Source organism: Anabrus simplex, chromosome 1 (genome assembly GCF_040414725.1).
Source record: "Anabrus simplex isolate iqAnaSimp1 chromosome 1, ASM4041472v1, whole genome shotgun sequence".
NCBI lineage: Eukaryota > Metazoa > Arthropoda > Insecta > Orthoptera > Tettigoniidae > Anabrus > Anabrus simplex.
In genome coordinates this window covers 817,837,322-817,851,900 of record NC_090265.1, presented here as the reverse complement: position 1 = coordinate 817,851,900, position 14,579 = coordinate 817,837,322, and the positions used below count along the sequence as shown (strand labels likewise).

The 14,579-nt window shown below is 38.9% G+C and overlaps 1 protein-coding gene across 1 annotated transcript in view; it reads left to right on the top strand.

The window, feature by feature from the left end:
• Positions 1-14,579, top strand: part of LOC136857115 (proto-oncogene tyrosine-protein kinase receptor Ret) — a 142,672-nt gene that overhangs the window by 74,691 nt on the left and 53,402 nt on the right. The window lies entirely within an intron of this gene.

Below are 14,579 nucleotides of genomic sequence, written 5' to 3'. Positions count from 1 at the left end.
ATAAGTAGGCAAAATGTAATGTAAAATGTTAAAAATGCACCCAAATTTCACCCTATTCAAAATTTGAACTCAATTTACCCCCTTAATATGGGAGATACGAGGAAATGGTTTAGAAACAAACATGTAGAGCGATAAATGAGGCGTCTGATGGAGCAAACCGTTTCTTAATATCATAAACCGTTTAGGAGATATGAATCTCGAAGTGGAAGTCTGCACTTTTCAACGTGCTCATGCTTATCCGTCATCTATCTATATATATAAAAGCAAGTCGGGCTGGAGCGATGTATATATAAATATTTAAAAATGAAAAAAGACGTGAATTAATGAGGCACTTCCAGAAATCTCAGAAATTTGAAACTTGGTACGAGGGAAACTGATGACCCCAGGATCCCTAGAAAAATCGGAAATTCTCAAAATTCCCTGAAGGGGGCACGCTGGGGGGGCTCAAATTTTGGGCTCAGCATAAGAACACAGTCGTATAGTATATCCAAAACGATAACCTATAGGTTTCGTGGGCTTAAAAATTTTCGGGAATTTCCTCATTTTTATCCCCCATCCCCCCAAATCAAGATGGCGGCACAACCTGCGAAACGAGGTAGACAATTGAAATTTGGTGAAATTATAGCTTTTGGTCCCTAACCGACGGGAAAATTCCAAGATGTTCAAATTTTTCACTTTTTACCCCCAAAGATATGAAATACGGAGGCAATTTTAATGACTGTGCAGACATTCCTTTTGAGCTATTTTTTGGCTAAACGGTAAGTCGTATCACAAAACGGATGGCACAATGTCGCTTCAATTCGGAGTGATCTACAACTTTGGTCCTGTGATATTTTGTCGTATCTCTCTCCCTTATACGTTAAATTCGGCCGTATTTCTGGATTGTTCGTAAATTTGGTGATTTTTACAAGTATATTTTATTGTTTGACACACTTATAACAATGATAGGATCATCACGTTGTGTGCGCACATTGGCACTACTAAGGGACATATGTGTACCAAATTTCATGATTCTAACTTATACATAAGTAGGCAAAATGTAATGTAAAATGTTAAAAATGCACCCAAATTTCACCCTATTCAAAATTTGAACTCAATTTACCCCCTTAATATGGGAGATACGAGGAAATGGTTTAGAAACAAACATGTAGAGCAATAAATGAGGCGTCTGATGGAGCAAACCGTTTCTTAATATCATAAACCGTTTAGGAGATATGAATCTCGAAGTGGAAGTCTGCACTTTTCAACGTGCTCATGCTTATCCGTCATCTATATATATAAAAGCAAGTCGGGCTGGAGCGATGTATATATAAATATTTAAAAATGAAAAAAGACGTGAATTAATGAGGCACTTCCAGAAATCTCAGAAATTTGAAACTTGGTACGAGGGAAACTGATGACCCCAGGATCCCTAGAAAAATCGGAAATTCTCAAAATTCCCTGAAGGGGGCACGCTGGGGGGGCTCAAATTTTGGGCTCAGCATAAGAACACAGTCGTATAGTATATCCAAAACGATAACCTATAGGTTTCGTGGGCTTAAAAATTTTCGGGAATTTCCTCATTTTTATCCCCCATCCCCCCAAATCAAGATGGCGGCACAACCTGCGAAACGAGGTAGACAATTGAAATTTGGTGAAATTATAGCTTTTGGTCCCTAAACGACGGGAAAATTCCAAGATGTTCAAATTTTTCACTTTTTACCACCAAAGATATCGAAATACGGAGGCAATTTTAATGACTGTGCAGACATTCCTTTTGAGCTATTTTTTGGCTAAACGGTAAGTCGTATCACAAAACGGATGGCACAATGTCGCTTCAATTCGGAGTGATCTACAACTTTGGTCCTGTGATATTTTGTCGTATCTCTCTCCCTTATCTATATATATAAAAGCAAGTCGGGCTGGAGCGATGTATATATAAATATTTAAAAATGAAAAAAGACGTGAATTAATGAGGCACTTCCAGAAATCTCAGAAATTTGAAACTTGGTACGAGGGAAACTGATGACCCCAGGATCCCTAGAAAAATCGGAAATTCTCAAAATTCCCTGAAGGGGGCACGCTGGGGGGGGCTCAAATTTTGGGCTCAGCATAAGAACACAGTCGTATAGTATATCCAAAACGATAACCTATAGGTTTCGTGGGCTTAAAAATTTTCGGGAATTTCCTCATTTTTATCCCCCATCCCCCCAAATCAAGATGGCGGCACAACCTGCGAAACGAGGTAGACAATTGAAATTTGGTGAAATTATAGCTTTTGGTCCCTAAACGACGGGAAAATTCCAAGATGTTCAAATTTTTCACTTTTTACCCCCAAAGATATCGAAATACGGAGGCAATTTTAATGACTGTGCAGACATTCCTTTTGAGCTATTTTTTGGCTAAACGGTAAGTCGTATCACAAAACGGATGGCACAATGTCGCTTCAATTCGGAGTGATCTACAACTTTGGTCCTGTGATATTTTGTCGTATCTCTCTCCCTTATCTATATATATAAAAGCAAGTCGGGCTGGAGCGATGTATATATAAATATTTAAAAATGAAAAAAGACGTGAATTAATGAGGCACTTCCAGAAATCTCAGAAATTTGAAACTTGGTACGAGGGAAACTGATGACCCCAGGATCCCTAGAAAAATCGGAAATTCTCAAAATTCCCTGAAGGGGGCACGCTGGGGGGGCTCAAATTTTGGGCTCAGCATAAGAACACAGTCGTATAGTATATCCAAAACGATAACCTATAGGTTTCGTGGGCTTAAAAATTTTCGGGAATTTCCTCATTTTTATCCCCCATCCCCCCAAATCAAGATGGCGGCACAACCTGCGAAACGAGGTAGACAATTGAAATTTGGTGAAATTATAGCTTTTGGTCCCTAAACGACGGGAAAATTCCAAGATGTTCAAATTTTTCACTTTTTACCCCCAAAGATATCGAAATACGGAGGCAATTTTAATGACTGTGCAGACATTCCTTTTGAGCTATTTTTTGGCTAAACGGTAAGTCGTATCACAAAACGGATGGCACAATGTCGCTTCAATTCGGAGTGATCTACAACTTTGGTCCTGTGACATTTTGTCGTATCTCTCTCCCTTATACGTTAAATTCGGCCGTATTTCTGGATTGTTCGTAAATTTGGTGATTTTTACAAGTATATTTTATTGTTTGACACACTTATAACAATGATAGGATCATCACGTTGTGTGCGCACATTGGCACGATTAAGGGACATATGTGTACCAAATTTCATGATTCTAGCTTATACATAAGTAGGCAAAATGTAATGTAAAATGTTAAAAATGCACCCAAATTTCACCCTATACAAAATTTGAACTCAATTTACCCCCTTAATATGGGAGATACGAGGAAATGGTTTAGAAACAAACATGTAGAGCGATAAATGAGGCGTCTGATGGCGCAAACCGTTTCTTAATATCATAAACCGTTTAGGAGATATGAATCTCGAAGTGGAAGTCTGCACTTTTCAACGTGCTCATGCTTATCCGTCATCTATATATATAAAAGCAAGTCGGGCTGGAGCGATGTATATATAAATATTTAAAAATGAAAAAAGACGTGAATTAATGAGGCACTTCCAGACATCTCAGAAATTTGAAACTTGGTACGAGGGAAACTGATGACCCCAGGATCCCTAGAAAAATCGGAAATTCTCAAAATTCCCTGAAGGGGGCACGCTGGGGGGGCTCAAATTTTGGGCTCAGCATAAGAACACAGTCGTATAGTATATCCAAAACGATAACCTATAGGTTTCGTGGGCTTAAAAATTTTCGGGAATTTCCTCATTTTTATCCCCCGTCCCTCCAAATCAAGATGGCGGCACAACCTGCGAAACGAGGTAGACAATTGAAATTTGGTGAAATTATAGCTTTTGGTCCCTAACCGACGGGAAAATTCCAAGATGTTCAAATTTTTCACTTTTTACCCCCAAAGATATCGAAATACGGAGGCAATTTTAATGACTGTGCAGACATTCTTTTGAGCTATTTTTTGGCTAAACGGTAAGTCGTATCACAAAACGGATGGCACAATGTCGCTTCAATTCGGAGTGATCTACAACTTTGGTCCTGTGATATTTTGTCGTATCTCTCTCCCTTAATCGTTAAATTCGGCCGTATTTCTGGATTGTTCGTAAATTTGGTGATTTTTACAAGTATATTTTATTGTTTGACACACTTATAACAATGATAGGATCATCACGTTGTGTGCGCACATTGGCACGATTAAGGGACATATGTGTACCAAATTTCATGATTCTAGCTTATACATAAGTAGGCAAAATGTAATGTAAAATGTTAAAAATGAACCCAAATTTCACCCTATTCAAAATTTGAACTCTATTTACCCCCTTAATATGGGAGATACGAGGAAATGGTTTAGAAACAAACATGTAGAGCGATAAATGAGGCGTCTGATGGCGCAAACCGTTTCTTAATATCATAAACCGTTTAGGAGATATGAATCTCGAAGTGGAAGTCTGCACTTTTCAACGTGCTCATGCTTATCCGTCATCTATATATATAAAAGCAAGTCGGGCTGGAGCGATGTATATATAAATATTTAAAAATGAAAAAAGACGTGAATTAATGAGGCACTTCCATAAATCTCAGAAATTTGAAACTTGGTACAAGGGAAACTGATGACCCCAGGATCCCTAGAAAAATCGGAAATTCTCAAAATTCCCTGAAGGGGGCACGCTGGGGGGGCTCAAATTTTGGGCTCAGCATAAGAACACAGTCGTATAGTATATCCAAAACGATAACCTATAGGTTTCGTGGGCTTAAAAATTTTCGGGAATTTCCTCATTTTTATCCCCCATCCCCCCAAATCAAGATGGCGGCACAACCTGCGAAACGAGGTAGACAATTGAAATTTGGTGAAATTATAGCTTTGGCACGACTAACCGACGGGAAAATTCCAAGATGTTCAAATTTTTCACTTTTTACCCCCAAAGATATCGAAATACGGAGGCAATTTTAATGACTGTGCAGATATTCCTTTTGAGCTATTTTTTGGCTAAACGGTAAGTCGTATCACAAAACGGATGGCACAATGTCCCTTCAATTTGGAGTTATCTACAACTTTGGTCCTGTGACATTTTGTCGTATCTCTCTCCCTTATACGTTAAATTCGGCCGTATTTCTGGATTGTTCGTAAATTTGGTGATTTTTACAAGTATATTTTATTGTTTGACACACTTATAACAATGATAGGATCATCACGTTGTGTGCGCACATTGGCACGATTAAGGGACATATGTGTACCAAATTTCATGATTCTAGCTTATACATAAGTAGGCAAAATGTAATGTAAAATGTTAAAAATGCACCCAAATTTCACCCTATTCAAAATTTGAACTCAATTTACCCCCTTAATATGGGAGATACGAGGAAATGGTTTAGAAACAAACATGTAGAGCGATAAATGAGGCGTCTGATGGCGCAAACCGTTTCTTAATATCATAAACCGTTTAGGAGATATGAATCTCGAAGTGGAAGTCTGCACTTTTCAACGTGCTCATGCTTATCCGTCATCTATCTATATATATAAAAGCAAGTCGGGCTGGAGCGATGTATATATAAATATTTAAAAATGAAAAAAGACGTGAATTAATGAGGCACTTCCAGAAATCTCAGAAATTTGAAACTTGGTACGAGGGAAACTGATGACCCCAGGATCCCTAGAAAAATCGGAAATTCTCAAAATTCCCTGAAGGGGGCACGCTGGGGGGGCTCAAATTTTGGGCTCAGCATAAGAACACAGTCGTATAGTATATCCAAAACGATAACCTATAGGTTTCGTGGGCTTAAAAATTTTCGGGAATTTCCTCATTTTTATCCCCCATCCCCCCAAATCAAGATGGCGGCACAACCTGCGAAACGAGGTAGACAATTGAAATTTGGTGAAATTATAGCTTTTGGTCCCTAAACGACGGGAAAATTCCAAGATGTTCAAATTTTTCACTTTTTACCACCAAAGATATCGAAATACGGAGGCAATTTTAATGACTGTGCAGACATTCCTTTTGAGCTATTTTTTGGCTAAACGGTAAGTCGTATCACAAAACGGATGGCACAATGTCGCTTCAATTCGGAGTGATCTACAACTTTGGTCCTGTGATATTTTGTCGTATCTCTCTCCCTTATCTATATATATAAAAGCAAGTCGGGCTGGAGCGATGTATATATAAATATTTAAAAATGAAAAAAGACGTGAATTAATGAGGCACTTCCAGAAATCTCAGAAATTTGAAACTTGGTACGAGGGAAACTGATGACCCCAGGATCCCTAGGAAAATCGGAAATTCTCAAAATTCCCTGAAGGGGGCACGCTGGGGGGGCTCAAATTTTGGGCTCAGCATAAGAACACAGTCGTATAGTATATCCAAAACGATAACCTATAGGTTTCGTGGGCTTAAAAATTTTCGGGAATTTCCTCATTTTTATCCCCCATCCCCCCAAATCAAGATGGCGGCACAACCTGCGAAACGAGGTAGACAATTGAAATTTGGTGAAATTATAGCTTTTGGTCCCTAAACGACGGGAAAATTCCAAGATGTTCAAATTTTTCACTTTTTACCCCCAAAGATATCGAAATACGGAGGCAATTTTAATGACTGTGCAGACATTCCTTTTGAGCTATTTTTTGGCTAAACGGTAAGTCGTATCACAAAACGGATGGCACAATGTCGCTTCAATTCGGAGTGATCTACAACTTTGGTCCTGTGATATTTTGTCGTATCTCTCTCCCTTATACGTTAAATTCGGCCGTATTTCTGGATTGTTCGTAAATTTGGTGATTTTTACAAGTATATTTTATTGTTTGACACACTTATAACAATGATAGGATCATCACGTTGTGTGCGCACATTGGCACGATTAAGGGACATATGTGTACCAAATTTCATGATTCTAGCTTATACATAAGTAGGCAAAATGTAATGTAAAATGTTAAAAATGCACCCAAATTTCACCCTATTCAAAATTTGAACTCAATTTACCCCCTTAATATGGGAGATACGAGGAAATGGTTTAGAAACAAACATGTAGAGCGATAAATGAGGCGTCTGATGGCGCAAACCGTTTCTTAATATCATAAACCGTTTAGGAGATATGAATCTCGAAGTGGAAGTCTGCACTTTTCAACGTGCTCATGCTTATCCGTCATCTATATATATAAAAGCAAGTCGGGCTGGAGCGATGTATATATAAATATTTAAAAATGAAAAAAGACGTGAATTAATGAGGCACTTCCAGAAATCTCAGAAATTTGAAACTTGGTACGAGGGAAACTGATGACCCCAGGATCCCTAGAAAAATCGGAAATTCTCAAAATTCCCTGAAGGGGGCACGCTGGGGGGGCTCAAATTTTGGGCTCAGCATAAGAACACAGTCGTATAGTATATCCAAAACGATAACCTATAGGTTTCGTGGGCTTAAAAATTTTCGGGAATTTCCTCATTTTTATCCCCCATCCCCCCCAAATCAAGATGGCGGCACAACCTGCGAAACGAGGTAGACAATTGAAATTTGGTGAAATTATAGCTTTTGGTCCCTAACCGACGGGAAAATTCCAAGATGTTCAAATTTTTCACTTTTTACCCCCAAAGATATCGAAATACGGAGGCAATTTTAATGACTGTGCAGATATTCCTTTTGAGCTATTTTTTGGCTAAACGGTAAGTCGTATCACAAAACGGATGGCACAATGTCCCTTCAATTTGGAGTTATCTACAACTTTGGTCCTGTGACATTTTGTCGTATCTCTCTCCCTTATACGTTAAATTCGGCCGTATTTCTGGATTGTTCGTAAATTTGGTGATTTTTACAAGTATATTTTATTGTTTGACACACTTATAACAATGATAGGATCATCACGTTGTGTGCGCACATTGGCACGATTAAGGGACATATGTGTACCAAATTTCATGATTCTAGCTTATACATAAGTAGGCAAAATGTAATGTAAAATGTTAAAAATGCACCCAAATTTCACCCTATTCAAAATTTGAACTCAATTTACCCCCTTAATATGGGAGATACGAGGAAATGGTTTAGAAACAAACATGTAGAGCGATAAATGAGGCGTCTGATGGCGAAAACCGTTTCTTAATATCATAAACCGTTTAGGAGATATGAATCTCGAAGTGGAAGTCTGCACTTTTCAACGTGCTCATGCTTATCCGTCATCTATATAAATAAAATTGTTTCTGTTTGTCTGTTTGTCTGTCTGTTTGTCTGTTCCACCATCACGTCGAAACGGCTGGATAGATCTCAACCAAACTTCATATTTAGAGTATACTGACCCCGGGGAAGGTTTCGATATGCATATCATTTTAAAATCTTTCAAAAGACGGGGGTTTTATAGGAAAAACGGTTTTCCTCCATTTTCTCTTATACTATTATAGGCAAAATATCGAATTTGTCGTATAAGGACGAGACAAAGCTCAATTTAATCCTCTTGACGCAAAGAACAAAACTCGGTAAGCCCTACGGGCCCGAAAACCATGTTTTAAGGCCCTAAAACCAACCGTTACGGAGATATTGGCACCACACTACCCCTGCTCTAGGAATCGGATAAAGAAATGAACTGCCGTAACCATGGCAACGTCAGCTCCAGGATTCTAGAGCAGTGAGATTATGCATGTACGTTTGGGCATAGCTGTCAACCAAAATAGGTACAAATAAGACTTAATATCTGGGAAAAAAATATACTGTTGTGTAAGGCACTCATAGGACTCCTTTGGGCGGGGATGGAAAGGGGGTGAAGAACGAGTGTAAAAATCTTACTATATATAGAAATGGAAGTGTGTGTGTAAATGACACATCTCCAACTAAACCACTGGAGCAATTTCAACCAAACTTGGTACACGAATCACTTACTATTGGGAGACGATCACTGTGGGGGGTAAGCCATCCCTAGCGCCCTTAAGGGAGAAGGTCAGGGGGGTGGTAGTTACAATAATAATCGAGAATAGTGTCGAATTCATAGTTTTCGGGGTCGCTGAGTTGAAAAGTGATACTCTAGAATTTTTTTAAAATCCAGCCCCCTTTTAGGTTGGGAGCAAAGGGTGGGGGGGTGGGGTGAGATATAGAAATAATTAAAAACAGTTTCGAATCCATAGATTTCAGGGTCTCTGAGATGAATAGTATTACTCCGGATTTTTTGCAAATCCAAGTGGGGAGCGAAGGGGGTGAGATATAAAATTAATCGAAAAACTACATATAAAAATATTATCTTCTTCTTCTTACTATATATAAAAATTGATGTATGTGTGTGCGTGGGTGTGTGGGTGTGGGTGTGTATATGACACATCTCCTCCTAAACCACTGGAGCAATTTCACCAAACGTGGTACACTTATCAATTAGTATCAGGAGACAAACCGCGTGAGGGTAAGACACCCCTAGCACCCTTTTGGCAGGGGGCGAGGGGAGTGGTATAAAATAATCTTATAAATAAAGTTGTTCGTTTCTGTTTGTCTGTTTGTTTGTTTGTTTGTTTGTTTGTTTGTTTGTTTGTTTGTTTGTTTGTTTGTTTGTTTGTTTGTTTGGCTTAAGTGCGGCCAATATCCAGTATTCGGGAGATAGTAGGTTCGAACCCCACTGTCGGCAGCTCTGAAAATGGTTTTCCGTGGTTTCCCATTTTCACACCAGGCAAATGCTGGGGCTGTACCTTAATTAAGGCCACGGCCGATTCCTTCCAACTCCTATCCCTTCCCTGTCCCATCGTCGCCATAAGACCTATCTGTGTCGGTGCGACGTAAAGCAACTAGCAAAATAAAAAGAATAAAAATGTTTGTTTGTTCCACCATCACGTCGAAAGGGCTGGATAGATCTCAACCAAACTTCATATTTAGAGTATACTCACCCCGGGGAAGGTTTCGATATGCATATCATTTTAAAATCTTTGAAAAGACGGGGGTCTATAGGAAAACCACAACGGTCTTCCTCCATTTTCTCTTATACTATTGATTTTCTGCAAACTCTGTGGACCGTATGTGAAAGGTCTCTTCATCACAAACAACTTTCGTTGTGTTCATAATTTACCTTACTCTTCAAATGACGGAGAAATTTACTATTTTCTGCCGATACCATGCTCGGCATTGAGGGACCGACAGAGCGATAACGAATATATGGGTTACCATGGCAACGTCTCTGACTGCTTGCCAGCAGGGAAGTAACGTATTGTCATTTTCCTCATCATTCCTTTAAATTCGTGGTTGTTCCTTGGGTAGAAAGCAAGAGAGTCGTCAATCGGCCATTCTGCGGGATATTGGCGGAATATCATTGGAGGTTATAACCGTCCTCGAATAGCATAAGTAATAACACAAATATTCATCTTCTTATCTGATTACCTAAGAATCCCTGCGCCTAAATTTCTCTCCGATTACCGCTTTCTTATATCCATAACTCACTCCGGCATAATTTATTGAGGAGCATTTGATTTTCCAATACATTCACTTGGTATTTATATATTTGTCGTCATCCGGATGTCCTCTGTTATAATCTATTTTCTATTAATTTCAACTTACTAAACTGTATTACTTTCTTCCTTAATTACCACGTATGTATGCGAGTGCTAATCCCGAATGCTGTACACTCTTTCCTTTGAGGAAATATTCTAAGCTATGCAAATGTATAACTTCTGGCCCAGGAAAATTCCGAAATATGGATGCAATTTTAACGGCGGTGCAGACCTTCGTTTCGGGGTAATTGGTGGCTAATCAGTAAGTCGTATCAAAAGTCACAAAGCAAATTGCGTTTCATTTTGGAGAGATCTACAACTTTTGTCCTGTGACTTTTCGTCGTATTTCTATCCCTAATACATTAAACACAAGTTGATTTTGTACTTTTACACGTATATGTTATCATTTGGCACACTTATAGGAAAGGTAGAATCATGACATTCGGCACGCACATTGACATGACCATTGGCAATGTTATAGCCAAATTTTATGATTCTAGCTGTCACATGAGAATCAAAAATATAAAGTAGCATTCAAAAACTGTACAAGATTTCACCCCATTCAATGACTCTAACTCAATCTAACCCATAAATAAAGGAGATACGAGGAGATGTCATAGGACCAACCATGTAGAGCACTGAAAGGGGCGTCTGATGGTGAAGTCCGTTTGTAGATACGTCGTACAGTTGCAAAGCAGTAACTATCGAAATAAAGGTCTACACTTCTAGAGTATGTCTGTACATTGACAATTTTGGCGAAATTTCCGTACAGTTATCCGTTTCAGGTGTAATAATGACCATCTGCATATATTCTGTTTTGGTGTCTGTCTGTTTGTTTGTTTGTCTGTTTGTCTAAAACTTGGAAACTACTGGATATATTTCCACCAAACTTGATATTTAGAATCCATCTGTCCTTTGGTAGGTTTTAGGGCAAGTATTGTTTCTGAATCCCTGAATTGACTGGGGGATTATACGAAACCGAAACCGTCATTTTGCAACCAAACTTAATGTAAATTTAGCTGCCGTAATGGAAATTAATTTCTAGGCCTTTTTCCTCATGTGCATCATTTCAATACGAGGATTAATAAGGGAGATATCATTAACGGACCGTTTTCCGGTACAAGTCCCACCGGACTTAACTCAAGAGCGGGTGCGTGTAAAGCGTATGTTTTACAACTTGAAAACTACTGAAGATATTTGAGTCAAACTTTATATTAACATCCACCTGTCCAACGGTAGGTGTTAATCGTCAATAACATTTCATGTTCCCGGAATGGACTGGCGGTTTATAGGGAACCGAAATGGTGATTTTACTCTTCCAGAATATATACAGTACAAGACCAACCTGACTGGAAATCGACCAAACATGATGGAATTCCATCTCTAAAACTTTTTTTCATGTGCATTTTTTCGACAGGAGGATTAATAAGGGAGATATCATAAACGGTCCGTTTTTCCGGTTAAGTCCAGCGGATATAGCCCAAAAGGTGTTGTACGTGGAGCAGGTTCCTTATTTATCTATGTAAATAAAATCGTAACTACTGTGTGCCTGTACATAGACTATTTTGTCGAAATTTTCGTACAGCTACACGCTTAAGGGGTAATAATGATCATCTGCATATTTTTTGGTTTAGTATCTTGAAAGTTCTACTTTTTACACTTCTCACTGAAAACCCAGATTGCGGCATAATCTGCCAGTCGAGAAAGAAAACTGAAATTTGGCAAAATTTTACGACTTAGCCTGTAACGGGCGGAAAACTTCCAAGAGCTTTAAATTTTTCCCTTTCTATCCCGAAGAATATCGAAATATGGAGGCAATTTTAATGATGGTGTAGACCTTCGGGAAGTATCATCACATAACGGATGGCACAATCCCCGTTCAATTTCGAGTGATCTACAACCTTGGTCGTACGACTTTTTGTCGTATTTATATCCATTTTACGTTTGACTTGTCTCTATTTCTCGATCTTAAGTAAAGTAGTACTTTTCACATACATAATTCATACCTTCCATCACTTAGAGGAAAGATAGAATCATCATACTCTACACGAAAATTGGTCCACCCAGTAGCCATATGTGAGCCAAATGCTATGTATGTAGCTGTCACTTAATTATCCGAAAAGCAATGCAATGTGAGATAATCTTACACAAATTTTACCCAAGTTTCTAACTCAATCTGACCCATGAATAGATGAGATATCATATGACCAGCAATTTAGGCCGCTAAATCCGGCGTCTTATGGTACAATCTTTTCTCGATATGATGTACCGTTTAGAAGCAGTTAATCTGTAAATGAAGGTCTGCAATATTGTAAACAAGCACATACTTTCGTATGTCGAACTATATATATTCACTGATGTCGATTTTGTAGCGATCGAGAAAGGGTGTGTCTGCTATTGTAATCAGTACTCCGCACACCGACTATGACTGGCAGTAGGAATGGAGTCCTTCTCCAATTCCTGTGTAACTGGCATTAATGAGGCAGGCCTACCATTGTAATGAATAATTCACTTCTCGATTTGACTTTCAGAAGGCAAGGGAGCATGCAGCATACAGTCTTTGGCTGTAGGCAAGCGTTCCCGCAGTTATAAACAGATGTACCCATCTAAAATGTGACTGGCATTAGGCATACTGGCCTGCAATTTTGATGGAAACTCATCAACTTGGTGTGACTGGCAGGAAGCTGGCTGGCAGTTGGAAAAGGGGCCTATCATTATAATGATAACTGCACAACTCAATTTTGACTGGTTGTAGGGAAGTTTCCTGCCATTATAATAAAAACTCTTCAATTTGTAATATGTCTGGAGGTAGGAAAGGGGGCCTGCAATTGTAACGGAAACTCCCCAAATAGATTGTGACCGCGCAGTAGGCAATGGGGCCTGCAATTATAATGTAAACTTCCCAACTCGATTGTGAATCGCAGTAGGGAAGTGAGCCTGTCGTTATCATCACAAATCCGTAACAAGCACTTTACACTGGAAACAACGTATGGGGACCTCTGCATATTGTTTCTCGGATAACGCTAAGAGACATGCTATTTTAAAACAATCTTATTTACTGCATGTACAGTATTTACTTCAATATTCGTATACAATGCAGAATACCGTAGCGAAGCACGGGTACATTTGCTAGTTTGTTATACATACAGTACATAAACACTTCAGTATGGACTGGTATGCCTTTCAGCATTCAATCTGGAAGCCTCCGTGAATGAATTAAGCGCCACCACAATCCTTTAATTGCACCCAGTTCTGTGGCCGTGTTTTCTTCCACAACTCTTAAATACTTAAAACCTGAATCTAATTAACGTCACCTAGCCCAGTTTTACTCCTCCCCCCCCCCCAGCTCGGCCTCCACGGGGAATTTACCGTTTCTAGGGACCTGGTTGCTTGGAAGTACTTCATTAATTCACGACAAACTTCATTTATAACCTATTCATCACTACACTTCAACTTTCATTCATTAGTGTAGATTACCTCGTCAAAATCTCGAAAATTTTCCCAGACCCTTTGTCGAGTTTAAGTCCTCAAAACCTATAAGTCACTGTTTTGGAAAATATACTTCCGACTGGGTAAAACATGCTGACGATATGTACTTATGGTCTAAAAACAAAAAAAAACGACCGAGAGGATTCGTCTCGCTGACCATGCGTCACCTTATAATCTGCAGGCCTTCGGGCAGGGCAGCGATCGCTTGGTAGGCTGAGATCCGTCAGGGTTGTAGTTATGTACTTTTGCTAACTTTCTTCTGGGCCTCAGTTTCATATCACAAAAATTCCCTTCTCCCTCAGTTCGGTTCCCTTGGGGAATTTCGGGAATTTTCAAAGTTTGTAGGGATTTTGGGGGTGCCAGGTTCTTTGCTACCAATTGTTTAAGTTTCTGGACTGTCTTCAATTGCCTAATTAATTCATGTCTATTTTCATTTTTATACCTACCTTAATATATCACTACATTTCGACTTCTATTTATAGTACAGGTAGATAGATAGATAGATAGATAGATAGATAGATAGATAGATAGATAGATAGAATATTAATATTATAAAACATACATAGGCTACATTTTGGTTACAAATTATCTTCTTTAAAATACATTGTCA